The 21,922-nt window shown below is 39.9% G+C and overlaps 1 long non-coding RNA gene across 1 annotated transcript; it reads left to right on the top strand.

The window, feature by feature from the left end:
* Positions 1-11,843: 11,843 nt before the first annotated feature.
* On the top strand, positions 11,844-19,858 carry LOC135309068 (uncharacterized). Its single transcript, XR_010369372.1, has 3 exons — positions 11,844-11,980; positions 15,723-15,857; positions 16,875-19,858. It is a non-coding gene; the product is annotated as an uncharacterized LOC135309068 (long non-coding RNA).
* Positions 19,859-21,922: the final 2,064 nt, after the last annotated feature.

Here is a 21,922-nt window from a genome sequence, read left to right as displayed (position 1 = left end):
GAAGAGAATTATATGTTCTGGGTCCACCCCTGCATTTACTGAAGAGTGAAAGGAAAATCAAATATACAAGAAAAAGAAATGAATGGAATAGAACTGAGTAGGAAAATGAACAGCAAAAGGAAGCCTGCTGCTGGGACTGGCACAGGATAAGGATCACCTGTACTACAGCAAGGGCTCTCACTGCACTGTAGTCTCCATTGGCATCATCAGAGTATAATAACAGAGTCATATTATCAGCCAAACACATTGTGACACTCCCAGTTGTTAGGATGGTGACACAGTTGTTAAAATGACCTCGCCTGGTCTGACCAAGACATTGAGGATTACCTGTGAAACTTTGTATGTTAATCCATGGGCAATAACGCAGGGGTCCTAGAACACTGATGCCATCTATATGTCAGATCAGAAATAAATGGAGTAAATAAACAACAAAATAGTGACCATAGTTATAATGGGTTTGGAAACAGAAAGAAAGGCAAAGATGGCTCAGTGGGCTTGCTTGATGCAGCACAGTGACTGAGAAGGAGTAGGATGGATAAAACAGACTACATTTGTGTGAAATTGCTTAGAGAAAAGTTAATAAGAGATTCTATTGAGTAGTGCTGGGAGTTTGTTATAGATGCTTCCCCCTCCAGGTTCAGAGTTGGATATGAATAGCAATTTCTGTAATGTTATTAGAGGATAAGACAGACTAGTGAGAATTGTGTCATTAAGGTAGACTGGCTCCCAGGCATATGTTGAAAAATAAATGCAACCAATAATCCTAAGACTCAGATGCTCCTTCAGGTGACAGGCAGCACATTGAGCCACTAAGCAGTGAGGATAAAGTAGAGATTAAAGATGGGCTTGGCATGCTCCTTGCACACTTTGTCTTAGAGCTCAATAAGGGCAGTGGTTTCAGCTGTGGGGACAAATATAGGGTGAGGACAAGAGTGCAGAGAAAGCACAGCTCTATCTGAGGCAAAAGGACAATTTGGAACTGAATGAGAAAGTCTGAATTCTTCAGTCTTATCTTCACCTTTGGAAATCGCAGGTATAAGGATTTTTAATAAATCTGTCAAGTTTTTATGAATGGAACTATATGCCTTGACAACAATAAATGTACCACCTGTATGTAGTAAAGAGAGATGGTAGGAGAAGCAAAAAGGGAACCTGGCAATTTCAAGCCTCTGAATCTGATCTTTGTAATATGCAGCAGTTGTGGCCTCTCCAGGAAAATGCTTAGGCTGAAAAAAAAATAAATCTTTTTGCCCAGGAGAGCAAGGAAGCTGGAAAGAGCAGTCAGCCATAGGTAAGGCTAACTTCCTAACTGGTGCAGGAGGAAATACAATTCAGTGTATGAAAAAATGATGTGAAACAGTTGCCTGCAGTACCAGAAACCTGGACACAGTAACACCAGCTGTCCCTTCCATTGCTATCACCATTGGTATTTTCTGAGATGTTTGCTTTTGAAGACAATTAACCATGTGTATTACTCTCGGATTAGAACTTTACCTACAGAAGCAAAAAGACTTTTAAAATGTACTTGTTTAATGATAATGTGGGGCTCTCTAATCTTGAAAATATCCTTGGATATTCTCTGAATATCTCAGTCTCAAATCTCTATCATATATATATTTACTTAAAATGAGACACATAATGTAACACCACCTTTAAATAAGAACTTAGTCAACTTTGTGTTTGCATTACCTACTCTTATTCCAGGTACTGCAGGGTAGTACAGCCAGTCAGGAGAGCTTTCTCTCTATATGCTCCCAGAGTTCCCCAGTGAGCTCCCACCCTGAGATCTCATTTCTCTTCCCAACAGGCACTGAGTCACCAGCATCATTCATAAAAGTCCCAACTCTTATTTCTGGACGAATTTCCAAAGAGATATCAAATGGCTGTTTCTACTTCATGTACTTCAGTTTGCCAGCAAGGCTCATAAAGAAGAAATTAATACAAAGAAGATGTGGTCACTAGGATGCAACAGCCAAAGAATACATTTTGTTCTCAAGAGGCTCTATGCAATGAAATATGAAATTTTTAAATAATACAAATAGCAGCAGTCCTTTGGAAAATAAACAAAAACAGAAAAGGGAAAAAAAAAAAACCCACAGTTTTACTTCTCCCTAAGCAAGCAGAGAATGACACCAAAAATCTGTATAAACAGGCTGGTGCCAGGACCTCCAGCAGCCTTGAGCCTGTGCATGTAACTACATCTCACAAATCACATCACGAACAAGAATTCACTTGCAATGGCTGATCACTGCTTTTCAGGAGAGATTATGTCTGCAAAGGGCTGGGAATGGGGGTCTTCAGCAAATATGAAGCACTTTCCTTTTTCCTCCTTGAACTGCTGTCCTCACACTGAAGCAGCGCCCTCTGCACACTCCACCCATGGTACAGAGCTCTTCAACAACCCTGGTCCCACACCCCTCACACCTGGGGTAAGTGGCTGATTATACCTCCAGGTACACCTCGCAAAAAGGCCATGGGGTTCCCATTGTTTGAGAATGACACTTGCACATATTCCAACAGCTGACTGATTAAGAAGATGTCAGTAGATGGATGTCAAAATACGTGGCCTAGTTACTGGGTTTTGTGAGACCAATTAAAAAAGGATGTCATTGTTCTGCATGACAAATGGCTTCCTCTGGATATTCTTTACTTTGGTTCTTGGCATATATTATCTTTAATTACATTTGTCTCAAGGGAAGTCTGATGTACACTTTTTGTCTCCAAGTGTGGCTTTTTTCCTTCATGTAAAACAAGCCTTTGCTTTATTTCTGAGAACTTCACGGTTCATCTCCCGGAATGTCGTGTGCAGTAAAGCTTCCCCTTGCCCTCCTTACATTGTTTTTATAAAACAGAATATGTCTACACACAGCAGCTCTGGAGAGGACCTAGCACAGGTGAAGAAGTGATTGAAGCCCTTACCCAAAGTCTCCCCTTGTGGACACTACAGGGTCCCCTGACTCTTGCTTAAGAGGTCTATCAGTGACACCATTTAATGTGCCATCAAAATACAGGTCTCTTGCTGGAGTGTTGGCTCTCAGACAAGGCAATTATAGGATTTTATGCCTTTAAATGATAGAGAGGGAATAGTAAAAAAAGGAGTTTGAGAGAACAATGTCTGTGGAGTAACTAGTTGCCACAATAAAATGAAAATCTGGACAAGGGAGCAAAGCAGAGGGTTACTTCCTCAGGAGGAAGTATCCACCTGAGGCTGGCTAGTGATTAGAAGGAAGTTAAAAGAGAGCACACTAAGGATCCTGGTGAAAACTAAGCTGTCGATAAATGTTTCAGATTACAGGGTATGTCAGACTGTGAGAGGAAGAGAGAGAAAAATCAGCCAGTGCTTCCCTCCTCCCTTTCTCCACTGACTTGGGTTAAAAACATCTTCAGTTCTGCTGTGAATAATTATTGCCAATAATTAACAAGCCATTGCAGAGCTCTTAATCTGCAGAGCTAATTATGAAAAACAAAGGAAAGTGTCTAAACCAGTGGAACTAAGTGATTAAAGAAAGAGAACGAAACCTGCTTGTAAAATAAGATGAGGGGGTTGTTTTAAATTTTAATAGTATAAAGGGCAAGGAAAACAGAGACAAAAAAATCAACTTTGCTCATTAAAAAGAAAACCAAAAACAAAAGTTACCTTTCTGGTAAGGTAAAGATTTGGAAACTTTTTTTAGATATATATTTCTATTTTAAGAAGTTCTTTGCTATTCATTCTCTGGTATCCAGCCCTTTCCTTGTGTGTCCCACAACAAACATACTTTGATAGGGAGAAAGTGGCTTTGTAAACCTTCAATAAACTACCAGCTCCAGGCTATGGATGTAAGCAGAGGAAAAAGGGAAAAAGCACAGCATGTAAAGAAACACTGCTAGGAAATTCAATTCAGCTTGAGAAAGTCTGATATATTTTTTCTGATCTTTTGGTTCCTTCCTTATAGATAACACCATTAACAGAACATTGTTTCTGCAAACATCCATCAGAGCCCCAAGAAATGCAGAGTGATGGCTAACATATATAAAAAAAGCCCAAATTTCCAAAAATGTGGCAGCTCCCATCAAATGCACACACAGCTCTGCCAGAAGCCTAATTGACTTAGGAGTTGTTTTGTGCTAGCTGGGGAGGCATCAGGCAGCAGCACAGCTGGTGAGGTTTCAGGCAAACTGTGATTTTACCTATTTATTTTCTCTTACAGACGTGTCATTCATAGCAAAGGGGTAATATTTTAAAGACAATTTCCATAAGGAAAAAGGGAAGAATTTTTCTCTCTTTTTAATAAAAAAAAGAAGGCTTTAACTTGTTATTTGAGATGTTTACACATCTCTCATAGTCTATGATGAGTCCTTTAGGGATCTGGATCACTGGAGAGCAACTTATCAAATGCTCCTTTTACTGCTAGGACAATAAACTCAATTTACTGATCAACAAAGTTGATTCCCTTCCTAGTGAATTTAATGCATCTATTATGAATTCCACAGGGAGTTTCTAAGGCAAGTTGCTTCAAAAGACATGAAGCTGTGAAAGATAGTCCCAAAGTGTTCAGAGTCATCAGTACCTTTCTTCTTGATCACACTCTTATTAATTTTATTCCTACGATTCACAATTCAAAAATAGCAGACCAAAACCAGGTCACTGTGATTTTTTTAAAGTGTATTTCCTGAAATGGGAAAGAGAAAATGAAGTCTGCAATGGACAGCTAGCAAGAAATTTACCCTTTTTGGATAAAAGGCGCCCCTTATAGGCATTAATCTTTTTTAACAACATTTAATGCATTACAAAAGGTTTGCTCTTGCACTGCATACAGTGTCCCAATGAAGCAGAATTCATCCAGAATCTACTCACTGGATATGTGATGCCCCAGAAGACAGAAAATTAGTCCACAGTAATGCTATGATTTAGAGTGTGGTTTTATTTATTCCTAAATGTAAAGTGCTTGTGTAGCAAACAATTCTTCTGCAGGGAAGAGCTGTACAATCATTTGAAACTAACAACACATTAAGTTGACTATTAGTGGAATCCTGCTGCCTCTTATTGCTCTGTGTATAATAACTAGACAAATATATTCAGATCTAGCATGGGTTTGCACTCGTTCCTTGACTGTTCTATTTCTACTGGCATGGTCTAATCCACTTAAGAAAGGATAATGACAAAAGGTCTGATAAATCCTTACCTAGAATTTGTAATTAATTTGAGCTTTTTGCAGTCCACAATCCAGTTAGTTTAAAGGCAAGCCAGGCATCTCTCCATAGGCTCCAGACACTATGGAGACAGAGTTCACATTCCATTAAACAGGACAAATGCTGGGGTGATCTTTGCACAAAGGAGGCAGTGTCACTCCACCTCTCCCAGATACATCCACCTCAGAAATGGAGGTGGCAGAAGGAATGCATCCAACTTAAACCCAAAGTGGCTGAGCAGTGGCAGGAGCAACATCATGTTTCTTAAAACAAGAACTTTGATGCGTTCTTGAAAGTAAGTGTATGTTCTATTCTAATGGCCATAACCACTGAAATTAGACAGCCCTTGAATGTTGTCAGGCATTTCTTGGCAATTTTCATTTCCCCCTGAATTGTTTGCTGCTTAGATTTTCCTTGTAGTGCCAGAAATCACCACAAGCTTTGTGTATTCCCTGGGCGATACCTCCAAGGCAGCCTCTAACTCTTGCTCAGCCAATCAGCCCAAAGGAAATCTTTCTTCCAGCTGGTTTAGCTTCTGCTCTAGCACCACGAGAGAGGAAAAGTCTATTTTTCTAAGCACAGTGCAGGGGGCTTTACATCAGTTTCAACAACAGAAAGCATCTGATCCCTTTTCCTCTGCCCTGCTCCATCCTGCATCCTTCCCACTAGTGCAGATGTGTCCCTTGGTGCCTTATCAGCCTGTCTTCATTGAAGCCCTGAACACAGCAGCTGATCCTCTCAGCTCAGCACAGTGCACAGCCCTTACATTACAGCCCAAACTGCTGCAGGCTACACAATCAGTGTGTGCTAAACATCAGGTGCCTCTCACCAAATAACGCTGAGATGAAACCCAGCCCTTGAAGAAAGAGGGGGAGTATCTCTTGGCACACATGGGAAATCAAAAAACAGTCACTGCCAATTACAGCTTTATTAAGATGGAGCAGAAGAAAGGTTTATCATCACTGAGCCAGATTAGACACAATATTTCCTTCAGCTTTTCTTTTCTGTCCTACCTGTTGTTTTTTAATACTGTAAAGTAAATTTCACCAGACACAGAGATTTCTCTCAGAGGTTGATGCAGCCACAAAGTGAAAGCTGGTGAATAGATGCTACAACAGCCATGCTGGTGGGCAAGAGGGAAAAAGAAACCTTTTTCCTACCCCTCAGTAACTCCTGACCTATCTCACTGTTGGTCTGCACAGCCCAAAACACAACAGCTCTGATATCAAACTCTGGGAGCTCCCTGACAGCTCCAGGACACCCCATGGTGTTCAGAAATAATTGAACAAGGTTGTTAAGCTGGGTGGCTGGAGCTCTATCCCAGCCCAATATTCTCTGGTAGAGACTACAAACAGGACAACTTCCACCAGCTGTGCATTAGACAGCTCAGGTGCCACAGTGGTTGTCCCAATATCAACAGATGGAGCAAGACTCATTGACCAGTCTGGTTTGGTTTAGGGGGTTTTTCACCACATTCTCTAGCACAGTTTTTGCTCATGCCAGTAAACTTTTGCTGAAGCTTAGGAAACAGACTGGACCAGAAACTGTGTCTGTTAAGCCCTATGGACATCTGCAATTTGTGGGAAAGAGAAGAAGTTTTGGCATTTTGCCCCTAGGCCAAGGGAAAAGGTCCTTTCTCATTTAATTTTTGTACAGATGTAACCTGAGAGTCCAGCTGGCTTCACTAAATTCTGAACAATGTCTTAATTCTCATGTCTTTGTCCAGCTGGAAGAAACATCTGGCCAGCCTCAAGCAGAAGGTAACCAGCCAGCAGAGCAGGATGTGCCATCAATCCCTGACCTGCTCCAATTACAGGGTCCGAAGATGGAAAAACCTTCTATTAACACCTTCTGAGCTCAGCTGCTTGACTGTGACCAAAGCAAGCTACAGCCTTTTCCTGAGCTGATCAGATGGCAAATCTGAGGGGACAGCAACGTGCAGCCCTTGTCACAAGAAACTGGAGAAGGGTTGGGAGCCACAGCATTTTCTGGAAACCTCTGTGTAGACAGCAGCTGTCAATCAACATCCTTAATTGGTAGTAACAACTCTCATCACAGATTAGTGCCTCAAAAAGCCACCCTCTGTGTCAGGGAGAGCTTTTATGGAGGAGGCTGGGGAATGGATAACATGTAAAGATCCTTTTGATGGGCTCAGAGTTAACCACCATTACCATCAATTATTCAGGGTTCTCATGCAGACCTAAGGCAAATAAGGTATTAAAAATTTACATCTCTCTTTCCCTCCACTCCTCCTTGGTATCATCACCCCTTAAGCATAGCTGGTGAATGTGAGCATTTACTGTTAATTAGCTGTAATGATAATTGCAAAGAAAGTACAAATGTCTTGACTGGGGAGATATGATATGTCTCCCATTAAACCCAGACTAATAGAAAATTCTTCAACTTCTCTTTTATTCCAGAATCTCTGATCCCATATAATTTAAGATTTATTACAATTGAAGATACAGGGCTACATATTGGTCTGCTGAACACCTCTAAAGGCTGTGATAACCATGTGATTTATGCCATTTTAGGAGTAGAGTAAGTCTGCTCTAATATATTTTTATTTTTTAGACATTTTGGTCTTTCAAAAATTAATTAGCTATAAAAAAGAAATAAAAGTAATCTCTATACATTATTTTTATACAATATATAGATATTGAATGAATAGTTTGCATCCTCTGTATGACTTTTCATTTCACACTTATTGAAGTTCAGGAGAGTAGTATCAAACTAGTCCACCTCAGTATTCATTTATATGCAGTTTACCTTTCTGGCCACTAGTAGTGTAAACTGCTCTGGCATATAACTTACAGGCTTGGGAGTCTTCTGGCCTCCATTTAAGTTCAGGAAATCACAAGTCTGTAACAGTTCAGAATAAATGTCTAACTTCTTTATCAGCTAGAATTGCTCAGCTCAGTGAGAGGTTACTGTGCAAGGCGGTAGCACTCACAGTGCTGTTTCTTCTAATTCCCATTTCCTTACAAACTGTCACTTGTATTGCACATCTATATTAGAGCTGATGAAGTTTTCCACAATATTTCTTTCTTTCAGTTGGAAAAGGCTGACTGGATCAAAGCAAAATACTTTATGGCAGTTTTACCAGATCATACCCAGTATAGCCCATACACCTATGATAAAACTATTCACCTGAACTTTTCATACTCAGTGGAGCCCCCCAGGCTACAGAGCCAGTCTTTTTCTGTGGCTCACTGAATATTTTATTATTTATACTAAATGGAACAGCTTCAGGAGGAGAGATGGAAAATGCCTTCTATGCCAGGATGACAAATAGGCCAGTAATTCATTCAAGGCTTTGCTAAATTTTTTTAACATGAAACTTGGGCTTTTGCATTTAAACAATTCAACTGTGTCCCAGTCATGGTATCCCAGCAGTCAGAACAAAGAGAATAAAATATTCTTTTCAGTGTGCACCTGGCTGGTCACTGCTGTGTGCTGCAAAGTAACCCTGTAGGCATTACCAAGCTGTTTCATTTTGCCCAATTGCATCTAAGTGACACATGAACAATGTAAAAGTTGGGAATTTTCTGAGAAACATGGGGAAATAGATTGGACTGAGCATATTTGCAGTCTACAGATGCTGCTGAGAAAGGGCTGTACTTATATTGCTTTGCATTTGTCCCCTGGAGAGAGAAAGGGCCTTGAGACATTGTGAGGGATTGCTACTCTCTCCTGTTGACCTCCACACTGCACAGGCAAATTACAAAAGCTTCCAGTCAGCTAAAACACAATTTCACTGTGAAAAGGGGTAAATCTGCCAGGTGGAAAATGGGAAAGTACCAAAACATTAAAATGGCCGTGATTGCCAAGAGGAGACAACGCATATAATCCACAAAAGACTGTTTTTAAGTTTGGTATATGGCAGGTGACTGTCATCCAGAAATCCAAATGCCTTCTTATCACTTTCTTGTTTGTTGCACAAAATGCTGGAGTGATGCACCAAAATCAGTGAGGGCACATGAAATGGATTCATCTTCCTCCTGAGAGCACTGTACACAGCATTTTCTGCCTTTTCCAGCAGGACTTGGAAAAAAAAAGAACAGCCTATACTTAAATTTGCAATTACCTTGTAGTTCTTCCTTGGCTTGCCCTGAAAAGACCCTGTTGAGCAGCTTTTGGCTCCTGGACACTTCACCATGCAGAAGTTTAAGGTCCAGAGAAGAGTAAGGACCCCTTTGATTTGCATGTATTCAGCTGGGCAATTCAGCTAAGCTCTGGCTTTCAGCACAAAGACAAAACACCCATGAACCTACACTCATGTTTAAACTGCTGCCTAAAACCCTAGTGCAGCAAGATGCTTAAGCACATGTATACTTAAGCTGGACTGAAACCTGCACTAGGATGCTGAGTGGGTACACTAACTCAGCATTTTCAGGGCTCAAACTTTTTCAGGGTTGTTGCAAAGCCAGCAATGGTTGGGTTAGCACCAACTGCCAAGAGCAAGGAACTTATTGCACCCCATCACCACCTTTTTACAGCGCTTTAGAGAGACTCAGGCATTTACATCAGAGGAAGTGATGAATGAATTTTTAAGGCTGCCCAATCACAGCCCCACTCAGTGCTATATCAAGTCCTCTTCTTTAACCCCTGACAAAGTACACCAGCTTTTCCCTCTGGACTGTCCTGCAGTCCAGGTGATCTAAATCAGTTGTGACTCTTGAATTTAAACCCTAGAGTCTGATATCCATCCTAGGCAAGCATGCACTCTGAGTTCACAGGAGCTATTATCCTTTTCTATCACAGCACATGGCACAGTTGAGATGGCCTTGATACACAGAGTATCACTGTACAATTTTAGAAGGCTTCAATCCAAAACAGAGTAATACCATACCTCATCAGAAGGCTTCAGGCATCTGCCCATACAGCATAACATCATCTCAGAAGGCTGCAAGCATCTGCCCTTCTTGTTCTTTAGCCCAGCCTTTCATCCCCCTCATGTTGATGCATTGCACCTGAGTGCCCTCTCCTCCCTTTGGTGGTTGGTCAGTGCCCCTGGGCACTCCAGGGCTCATTGCTGTCAGTGCTGCTCACCTGCTGCTCTCAGCTGCACCCATTGGGGATGAGGCTGAGCCACAGCCCTAACACAGGCCAGTTACCACACACTCTGTACCTACACTTTTCCACACCTCTCTATCTCATATTCATTAGTCTAGGAAGGAAATGTTCTGTCCTCATATGGTCTCTGCAGATTCCAGCTTTTCTTCCAGAAGAACTAACTGGAAATAAGAATGATTGCAGCACTCATAAAACAGTACTCAAGTGAGAAATCAAAATCTCTAAAGTTACACAATGTAAATTGTACAGCCTCCAACTTCACAGAGTACATGTTTGAAGAATGCACCTGAAATAAAAATTATCTATTAGAACTAATTAATCTTTCAATTTACTTTCCTTATCATCTATTTAAAAGTCAAAGGTAGGTTTGCCTTACCAGAGCAATGTTATTCTTTTTCTTCAGAGCAAGCCCTGAGTCACCTTGCAATAACATATTACAGAGAACGTAATAGAGGAGAAAGTGAAAAAGCAAAAAAGGATGCAGTATATTTCTCCAGATAATGTAAATGTATACTACATATTCATAAACAATATTCAGTGACATTAACTATGAAGTAAATATTCTCATATGGAGTGTTATTTGATGATGATGAAAGGGAAACCCAGGGCTTCCTAGGGGGTTGGTATGTTCTCATTTGTAATCATATCTGTCTTCTCACCATGAAACATTTTAATCTTCAACTAGTTTTATGGTTTTGCAAAGGCTTAAAGAAAAAAAAAAATAAGGTCATAAAGGTGGTGAAAAGAAGGGAAACTTGTAAATTTGTTTGAACTCAGTGGTTAAAATGGAAATGCCGAGCCCTGTATGAAACTTGTCCATTCGGCAGATCATGTCTGCAAAGGATCAGTATCTCTCTTTGACATTTTTAGAGGTGTCACTGTAGTTATCCAGGCACATTATGACCATTGATTGTCCTCTGAAGACTCATTTATTTCAGCAGAGCTGTGTTGATCTGCCTGGCTGCAGGGCAGCCTTCAATTCTCAGGCATAACATAAAGCAAGGCAGGCTGTAAACAGCCCACCAACAAAAAAATGGCTTTTGCTTAAGCGGGATGTTTGTTAATTTAACTGGAAAACAAATGTGTAACACAAAGAAAAGAGTTGTGCTATAGTGCAAGAAACCTGCATATAATGTCTTCATACATGCCATGGGGGCAACAGTGAAAACCCCAGGGCATAATTCTGTCTAAAGCCAGCCCTGTTTGATAGCACAAACTGTAATTATTACTTGTGATTGTATCCTGCATTAACAATAGCATACAATGCAATAGAAATCCAAGCTTGTTTCAGCACCATTTTTCCTAAGCATATAGAACATTCAAAAAGCTATATGATATTTTAAATGCATTGCTCCCTGTCCTTGCACATCATCCCAGAAGTCTTGACAAAGTCTGTATCTAGTCCTGAGAGAACTGTCTACCTGTGACATCAATTTTTTCTTAGTCTCTATTGAAGAACAGGCATGAGAACACCACCACCAAAATTCAGACCACAGTGGGGGAAAAGTCTCAATTTAAGCTTGCCACTCAAGAAGGGTGGCAAGAAAAAAAAACATGTTGACAATTAGGTACAAGCTGCAGCTGGTGCCAGGTGTCTCAGAGGTTGGCAGGGTGAAGGCACAGCACACCAGTTTATAATACCAACGATCTGCACCTGTCTGCATCACAGCCAGCACCTTTGATTGTCAATCCTGAACAAGCTGCTGCAGCTGGATCTACCTGGGAGACTGCTGTAAGTACAAGACCAGAGTAAACTCTGTAGATTTATAGTAAAAAACTTTTACTGCTGTCTTGCTGAGTTGTTCAACAGCCTAATTTGAAAGCCAAGTCCATGTTATAGCATTCAGGTGTACTGACAAGCTGCAGGAAAGAAAATTGCAGCATATATAGACATCATTCTTCTGGCAATCCCCTTCTGTGTAAATTAAGTTACACTGAAAAAATAAACATTTTGATGGAAAAGTGCCTGTCCTTTAAACAAATAATTTATAAATGCATTTCTAGCTGAAATTACATTTCATCAAAACATGAAAGAACAAAAGAAAAATGCTACCATTTTGAAAGATTCAGGACCATGCTCCATTAAGTATGTGAGGGCTTTTTTAATTTTATGCAAGTAAATTATTTCCTTGAAAGTATCAGTCTTTAACTGCATACTTAACTACTTGTTCCATCATGCTTCCAAGGAACAGAAATAGAAAAAGGATAAATAGGTAATAGAAAAACAAAATAGAAAAAGGAGCTTCCCAGAGGGGAGACTCTAAGCGAGTTGAAGAATACCTGCATGATATCAAGCTGGCCTCATTCCCTCTCAGAGAAAGACTCTCTAACCATGTGTTTTAAAATAATCGGTATTATTTTCTTCAGGAGGGTAGCAAATAGGTGTTCCCTTCAAGCAGAAATTAATCCCAATACTCCTGGCAGAGCAGGGAAACAGAAGGGTTGTCCTAGGAGTGTGGGTGATAGCTAGAGATCAGATGAAACAGAGAGGAGACATTAAACTGGTGAACCAAAAGAGGTGAAGCAATAAAGATCCAGATTCTGAAAGGGATTTAGGCACCCCGTTCCCATTTCCTAGGAAATGCCCAAGGAAATGCTGCAGAGCCTGCAGAAGATCTGCCTCTCATTCTTTTATCATCTCTGGACCTAAAACCAAAAAAAGTCCAACAAATCCAAGAGAGAAAATGACCTATGAGGAATTAAGTTCTGAAATTTATTTGTAAATCTCGTCTGAGTACCTTAGCAAGCTCCCACATAGTCCCAAGTGTTCACTGGTAGCCCACAGGGATGTGACTTCTTACCTTGCACAAGCAGGCAGTTGTGATAAAAGACCATTTTTATTTCCATTGTAAAGAAAAGTCAATGTTCATTTGTTTGGGAAGCCTCCCTGACAGAAAGCTTTATCAGCCATGAAATTAGCCCTTCATGCTCTCTTAAGCCAATAGGCCAGGACAGAGTCACCCACTGCACCTGATGCTTGCAGTTAGTCCTGATTAGCAGCCCCTCATGGATTTCAAACAGCAGCCTCCTTAAATGCAGGCTGTAAAACTTCACTGGCTGCACTAAATCAATAGGGAGGCGAGAGACAGGTTTGGAGAAGAGATGGGAGAAATAAACAGACACTAAAACTACAACATTATTATCTTTTTTGGCAAATAGCCACCAAAATTGCTCAATATACTGTATAAACAAACACTCACACATATACAGTCTGTCTGGCAGAGGAAAAAAAAAAGGAAAATATACCTTAAATAATATGTTCATTCTCTTGGGCAAATAAGAATCAAGCAGTTATATTTAGCAAGGTAATAAAACTGTATTGTAAAGCCCAGGAGACCCATTACAGCAATGCCCTCTGCACTCTCAGTGCTTGGGGAATTCTTATTTATTTGCCTATGAGAGCATTGCTGGAGACTCATAAAGTGCCACCAGGAAGCCCAGGTGATCCTGCAATCTCTCTGTAGGATGTGACCATTAGCTACTGAGAACTTCACAGGGGTGCTATCACAAGGATGACATCCCTGCACTACAGGAACTGTGAACCCTGAGGATACCACAGCAACTTATAAACTTAGTGATACAGAAAAGGAAATAGAAAACTGGTCTTGGGAATGTTCCTGCATGGGAGCAGACCCTTTAAAAAAGGAAGGAGAAAGCCTAGATCTATTGTCTGTTGGGACTGTCAGGAGGATCCAAAGCTCCTGGTGCTGAATCTGTGGAAGGATGGGCACTACTGGGTCAATCCCTGCTGACATCACACAAGAAAATGACAATACAGCATAATACAGGGAGAAAAGGAGAACAGAGGGTATAGGTTTCATATAATCTAATCTTCTACATCAGCTCTAGCTGAACTCATGTCCCTTTGCTGAAAGAGGAAAATAGGACTCCTTAATTGGAATTCACCCAAGTTATATTTGTATGGAATTATTTTTGCTCTGAAAATATCTGTTTCTCTCTACTGATTCTAACAGAAGCATAAGCCAAAATCCATTTAGAATGGCAGTGACAATGAGAAGGACAGACTGACACAGAACAAGTTATCTTAATGCACAGAGTTATTAGAAAATGTGCTATTTTTACAGTTCTCTTTGGATAATCCTACAGAATAGAACAGAATTCATTTATTTCTAACAATAATTTATTAGGTAGGCTTAAAAATTCCTCTCTCTCAATCACATGGGAAGTACCTTTAGAGGGAATTTACTTTGATTGATTTAATTTCTCTTCCATACCACAGAAATCTTCCTTGTAGATTCAGATCAGAACCAGGGATGTTCCAGAAAGAATCTGAATGAATTTTGGCCACACAATGATAGGATGGCATTTAAAAGAATAATGAAGTCACCTGAATGAAATGAAACAGGATGCACTAGGGGTAGGCTGAAATTAAAAAAAAAAAAAAAAAAAAAAGAAAAAGAAAAAAAAGAGTCATTCTTGGATTTGGTGAACACTTCCACATTTGTGACTGCAAGCAAGGCTTACAGCAAAGTCAGCATCCTGAAAACCCCATGGATAGCTCATTATCTATCTATATATATATACACATCCAAGCACACCATGATATATACATATCATGCACTAAAGAGTGCAACAGGGGCAGAGTCTGTGAATGTGGGAGCTTGACACTTCTGGTACTAGCTCAGCATTCCCCTCTGCTTCTGTGCCCCCATGTGTAAAATTAGGATAATAATATTGCTTTCATCTTCCTCACCATGGTGTTGTGACTATTAATTAGCTTGCATGTGCAGAGACTTGGATAAATGCTAAGTTTTAATCAGGGCTTGATGAGCTTGGGGAATACAGCAGGGTCTGAGCTGACGGTGGAAGAGTAAGTCATACTGATCCCATCTGCCTGGCACAGTGAGCCAATGGCACTGCCTCACCAGTGTCTGCCTCCTCACCCCTCCACGTGACACCTCTGGCTGTCAGTGCAGGGATGCCAGCCTTTTGGATGTGTGATTCACAACACCTCTGGCCTCCCTAGCTGATGTGACATCTCTCTGGCAAAGGACTGGTCTGTATTTCCTCCAATAGGAAGGGCACAGTTTGGAGCAGCGTTCACCAAAATTCTCCTATTACCCCACAAAATTTGCAAATTTCTTGCTGCCAGATTCACAGGGATTAAAAGTAGGATTTGGTTCCACCCAGTGTTTTGAAAGTACATGTTTAAATCAGATGGGCAGCATCTCTTTCATGTCAGCTGAAGTTAGTGGAACAGCTTGAGTGGATGTGACAAGGCTTTGCAACTTTGCATCACAACCTTTGCTCCTCTCTTAGGACCACTTGCTTTCCCCCTTCCCCCACTTGTTGTTTAGTTGGGTGGTATTTTGCTAGCAAGATTTTTTAATAATTCTGTGGTGGTTAGTCCCTTTTGAGCTGAACCAAATATTTGTTCTATTTTCTCCAGAAGTGTTGCCTGCTGTATAAACTACTGGGATAAGCCATCATTTTGCTGCTATCTCTTTGTCCAGGTCTGATATTCTGGGATCAATGGCACTGCAAAGGACAAAACTCTCTCCAACATAGTATGATTCTTCACCAAGCATGGAAGCAAATTCCACAGGAGCCCAAGCACAACATTCAGAGATGGACACTTGGAAATACAGGTAAAACAAGTGCTTTTGTTTTGACTGTGTATAGAACAGACAACTCAGAAAAGGCAGAAACATAACCCTCTGAATTAATGATGAATCCCAGTACTCAAAGATGTGTCTTTTAAACAACCTTTGATAATTGGCCTCTTGGTAGCATGTAGCTAACATCCTGAAATAATGGAATGGAAATCTGCATCAATCAACACAGCATGAACCTCCTTGTTCTCCAGCAAACACATATTCCTGCTAAACACTGGTGGTTGTTTGTCCTAAATTTAACACCAATTAGGGCCTGATCCTCAGTTCTGCCTGGAGGGATGAATGTCCTCCATACCCATCCAAGTCCATCAAGAAACACAGAAATATCTCAGCAGCTCTTAGAAGGCATTCTGCAGAGTCTGACCCTTAACCCTTTGATATCTTGAATGCCAGCATTGCCCAGAGCACTCACACTGATCAACAGTCAGACATCCTTGCACATTTATATACAACAAAACAGAGGGAACAATAACAGAGAGGAAAATATTCTATTCCTGTGCTTCTCCTGAGGATCACAAGAGCCAGGAAAGCTGCAGTAGAGTTAAGAGGGGTTAGGAAGAGGAAAAAGAAGAGGTGGCATTGATGCAGGGAAGCATAAATAATTGGTGTGAAGATTCCCTTCATGTCAGAAAGACAAACTGGGCTAATTTTCCATGAGTACCCCTAGAGGAATAGAGTCTCGTTTTATTTCAGCTAGGGAAAAGGGTTTATTCTGCCATGTTACTCCTTTTCTGGTGTAAAACAGGAAAAAAGTTTCTCATATCTCCATCAAGACATTTTTCTAGACTGAGAATGCAGAAGGGAGGTTGAGGTTTACAACAACATGCACCACAGTCTGTCTCTGCCTCTGTCCTAAGCAATCAGCAAATTGTTGCAAGGTCTCTGCAGCCACTGGTGAAGACCCCCAGATTCTATTTACACCGCCTCACATTCAGCCCTTTCTCTCCATTGCAATTGAAAATGACTGGTGAAAACAAATGCATGCTGTAGGAATGGACAGCACCTTTACCTCTGACCAGCTCACTTCTCATGGGAACAGCCCACTACAAGGTAAAAGGGAGCCATTCTCAGCAGATGGAGCAGCCAAGGAAGCAGCAAGTGCCATAAGGTGAGCAGCACACAGACAGTGAGACTGCCATTGAGATGAAAAGCAAAATCGGGTCCTCTGACCTGAGCTGGAATTTGTGAAAATATAGGGGCCTCAAGGGGTGAAAAGGCCAGACCTCAGTGGTGCCATCAGACAGGAAGATACATCCACAATCTCCATTGTATCTGCAAGGGCTTTACTGTCACAGAGGAGAATATCCTGCACCAAACTCTCCTCTTCCCAATCTGGGAAAAAGCAAGAAATTGTCATTATCTCTCATCAGTCATTTTGGCAGCTGATAAGGAGAGGGAGTACAGTGCCAGCCTCTTACCTGCCCTCTTAGCTATGACAGACCTCAGCACAGCAAGTCTTGATCTGTGCCTTCTGGTAGACACCAGCACAGGTCAAGTCTTAGTGGCTTTGGGATATGAAGAAGGCAGCAAGTTCACCACCTTTGAGAGGCAGCCAAAGAAGCCCCACTGAGGTCACAAACGGGGTTTCTTCCACTGTCAAATCAAGACAACTCAGATGAAATGCACATAAATCAATGAGTTATGACTGTCATTCCTGTGCATCAGAAAAAAAATACTATTTCCTTAATTTCTTATCCTTGTCTGGGAGTTTAAACATGCACAACTGCAGTGCTTTCATTTTTGCTTGGAAATTAGAATATTCAATGCAAATTAGGAACCAGATGAAAACTCCCCAGTAAAACAATAGGCTGCAGGAAAGTGCTGATCTGATGAAATATTAAGTTTTATAGTAATAACTTGATTGCAAAGTTTCACGGGAAAAAATTTGCCTAAGTGAGGTCAGATGTCTCATTTCCCAACCGTCCAAAAGTTAGAATGATATTTGAAATAATACTATTGATGATAGGGGTAAAATATTATCTTTCTGCCATGGTCAACCTTTATCTAAATTAAATGTTTGGACAAACTTGGAATGAAATCTTTTGAGAATATGCTTTCCAGAGCATGAGAAAAAATATCTATTATGATAATAACAAAACTTATATGACAATAGTAGCAAAAGAGTGGTGGTAATATTACTTCCATATTTACTGTTTGCTTTATAACTTCAGAGGATCTGGTCTTACTCTCACAGCTACTTTCTATCTTCTTCCAGAGAATTTCCATGTAATTGCCTCAACCTCTGCATTTGCAGAACTCCCTGTTGGGTGACTGCACCAGGCAAAAAAGACCCCATATTTAGGAGCATAGCCAGAGAAGCCCATTGAGGTAATAATATTGAACAATAATAAATTAACAAAGGTAGAAAAGTGAAAATTTCTGTAGCTATGCATTCAACTCACTCCATTTAGAGATCAAATATCTCAAAAACTCCATCTTCAAAGTGGCCAAAAGCAGGTTGAAACTCAGCTGCTTTTGCGTGTACCTAGTCCATGTAGCTAGCCCAACCATGCTGGGTGTCACATGGGGGTCCAATCCAGCCTGACTTTCTAAAAGACAGGAATATCTTGTTCCAGAAGGCTAACAGAGCAATGTCCTTAGTCAGAAACATGAACACCCCCCTTACTGTGTTTCTAGTTAAATGTATAGCTCGGGTACTTATAGAATAATAAATCACCTATAGAAGTCAATGGAGGGAAAAAAAAAACCCCAAAAAATCCAACACGAACAGCTTGAATAGCAATTTACAAAGTTGCTCAGCACAGCAATATTTAAAGCTGTTCTTCACTATATGTCATTTTCAGATAAGTTAATAAAGAAATATAGGAGAGAATCAATTTTTAGTAATCATTACCATGTACAGTAGTGAAACCTCCAGGCTATTCAATTAATTCTAGACCATAATTATGACCCAGGAACATATTGTATAAATCAGCATTTTTTTTATTTAACCATACAAATCAGACTCTGATCTTGAGTGCAGATCAAGAGTTGTATATTTCACAGCTCTTGCTGTCTCAGAAAATAGACTCTCCAAGGATTCAAGCCCCTTGAGGCATAAATTGTGCACACTTCAAATTCCACAGGGATCATGGTAATTATAGTAATTTTTGACTCAACATGTCACCGTGCCCCAATGACACTCGGGTTCTTTAATAGAATGCAGAAAAGGAAAAGTGGCTGGATGATCTAATAAATTCTAGGTCTCAGGTGTAAGAGCAGATTTTAAAAATAATCAAACCAAACTCCATTCACCACAAAATTAAAACAAACAAACAAAAAAAAAGAAAAAAAGTGAGCAAAAAGCAACAACTAAACAACAAAAAATACCCACAAAATCTGAGACCCAGTCGAGGATCAAACTCACCTGCAGAAGGCTACAGCAAAGAAAAAGCTGAGTTACCCCTTACAACACTTCCCTTACTATCCTCTGTGGATTTAAAAGCACATTCTGGTTGCAGAATTGCATTTACAGATTGAGTCTTACAATGTACTTTAGCAGGCAGCCCAAGGCTCGGAGGTGAAGCCACTTACCTAAAAACATACAGTCAGTGAATTTCAAAAACCATAAAGTGAGCTCCTCAGTTCAAGAGATCTCCATACTCTGTAGGAATGCACATACACCAAAGGATGCCAGCAGTCCTCCCCACAGCATTCACAAAATCCTTTTCTAAAATCAGTGGTAACATGTTTGCTGTCCCTTTGGTTCTGAAGGAGCATTTAACACCAGTGATTTGGTCAGCTCCCTGCTCCTGTCCAGGCCCAGGTCTCTGCCATTTGTGCTGCACATCTGTTATGTCACTCCCCTGCTTGAATCCAGATGGTTCAGACATGGTCCTTGGGTGCTCATTCCAAGGATCAAGATGAGGATGTCACATCCCAAAGACCCCTGTCCCTGAATCCCACAGGCCTCAGGGCTGCCACACGTAAACCTGAGATAAGCATGGGAGCTCAACAGGTGAATCACTGATGTAATTAACCAACAAAGGGGCAGAAAAAAAACATTCCTAGCCCATTTTTTTTCTTCATTATATTGTTTGATTCCAGCTCCAATTTCACCAGTTTTAAGTAAGCAGGCAAGCTTAGCGATTAAAGTGAAAATAAAAAGTGGTGGTCTCCCTTCACCTTTATAATTATTGATTCAATTTAACATCATTATCATGGTGTGATTTCCAATTTTTCAGTAGAATATTTGGATTTTCTAAAGTATTATTTGTTAGAAGATAAAATGCACATGGCTATTGCTATTGACAGGAGGTCTAATAACCTTCTTTTCTACAAGCAAATGTTTGAACTATGTTGTCACTGCACACCAATCTCTCCAACTAGTGATGAAAGAAATGGGGCCCTCACTTTGTGACAGACTTTTATTTCAGGAAAGTCTGGTGGTCTTTCATCTACTAACATTTATCTCTGGCATTAATTTTGTGTATATTCCCTTAAAATGAAGGGAAAGCCATTAATGAGGAGCAATAACATTTCAGCTGCAGTGTCTTAAGCCTGCACATATTGTCTGGGCAAAATATGTTTCCACCCAGCATGGGTGGAAATAGGAGATGGAAACACAGACATAATAAAACTAATAATAATAGCTTACAAAAATTGAAAAAAGGATACCATTTGTAGCACATGTACAAGAAGAAGTGGCCTTTTAAAAACATTCAAAAATTAAGAAATATAATTGTTTTTTAATAGAGAGAACACTGTGGCTACTGTAAATAAAAAATAATTTGACCTAAAATGAGATTTGACCACAATTAATCTACACAATAAATGTTGAATGAAGCTCTCTATGTGAACCTACCAAGATATTTTACTAGCTAGTCTTTAAAACAGAAGAAGGAAGGCAATAAACATTCATCTTTGCATGTAGCAATTTAGTCTTTCTTCCACAAATGCTTTTTTTTCAGATACATTTTTTTTAAAAAGCTAATCACAACAGATAACCAGCCTGGTTTCAAAACTAAAAAGGATCAGCTAAACATTCTGACTTTGAAAATCTTATCAAAATTCCCTGGCAAATGACACTGTTAATTTGCAGACAGCTAAAGTAGTAAGTAAAGACATTCTAACACAAACCAACCCCAAAAACATGAAAAAGACATGATGGTTAGAAAAAAGTAAACATAGAAAAAATTGATAGAGGCAGTTAAAGTATTTAACATAAATATTTAATTGACTTTAAAGTTCAAACAATTTGTTACAGACAAAATTGACATATGATGCTTCACCATATGCATTCTACATGTCTTATAATCCATTCTATGAAATATATTCAAGATGGTTTTAATTGAGATTCCTATGAAATTTTATTGGTGAGAATTTAAGTATATAGTTTACTTTGATTACTTCTTTTCAAGAAAGAGAATGAAATCTTGAAATCAGAGAACCAAGTGGAACAAACTCTGAAGAGGAGATATGAGGATATCAAATGCAACTGGAAAAAAAACCCTGAAAATTTGACAATGAAGTGACCACAACCAAATGTTCTAAGAGGAAATGAGGCACACTGAAAAGGACTCAAAAAATGGCCAAAATTATTCACATTGAAATCCCAAACTCAGGGAAGAAAGATAAAGAAAGAGACAGAAGAAGAAATTAAATGCGGAAAAAAACAAAACAAACAAAAAAACCAAAACAAAAACCACTCAGAAACTTCTGAAATCAGGTGAAAACAATAAAAGCAAATGGGACAACATGAAGGATTTCATTCCCTTTCCTGAACTGATATGAATTATATTTTTGTATATGATGTTTTTGGGGTTTTTTCATTTGACAAAAAAAGCAGCTTTGACACCACAGTTTGGAGGGAGAGACAGATGATGAAGGTGATAACAGACATGGCTGGTGACACATGCTGAAGAGTTTGTTATTCCATTCTAGAAAGTTCAATATTCACTTGATGTTTTTCCATGAGTGACAGGGAGTGCAAGTCCACTGCCAGCTGAAAGCACTCATTTGCACCTCTCACTTGATGTGCTATGTTGTAGCAGAGCATTAGAGCTGTTTTTTTAAAAAACCTGTCCAATTCACAAGCT

The sequence above is a fragment of the Passer domesticus genome, chromosome 10, assembly GCF_036417665.1.
Source record: "Passer domesticus isolate bPasDom1 chromosome 10, bPasDom1.hap1, whole genome shotgun sequence".
Classification (NCBI taxonomy): Eukaryota; Metazoa; Chordata; class Aves; order Passeriformes; family Passeridae; genus Passer; species Passer domesticus.
This window is presented reverse-complemented; position numbering and strand designations above follow the sequence as displayed.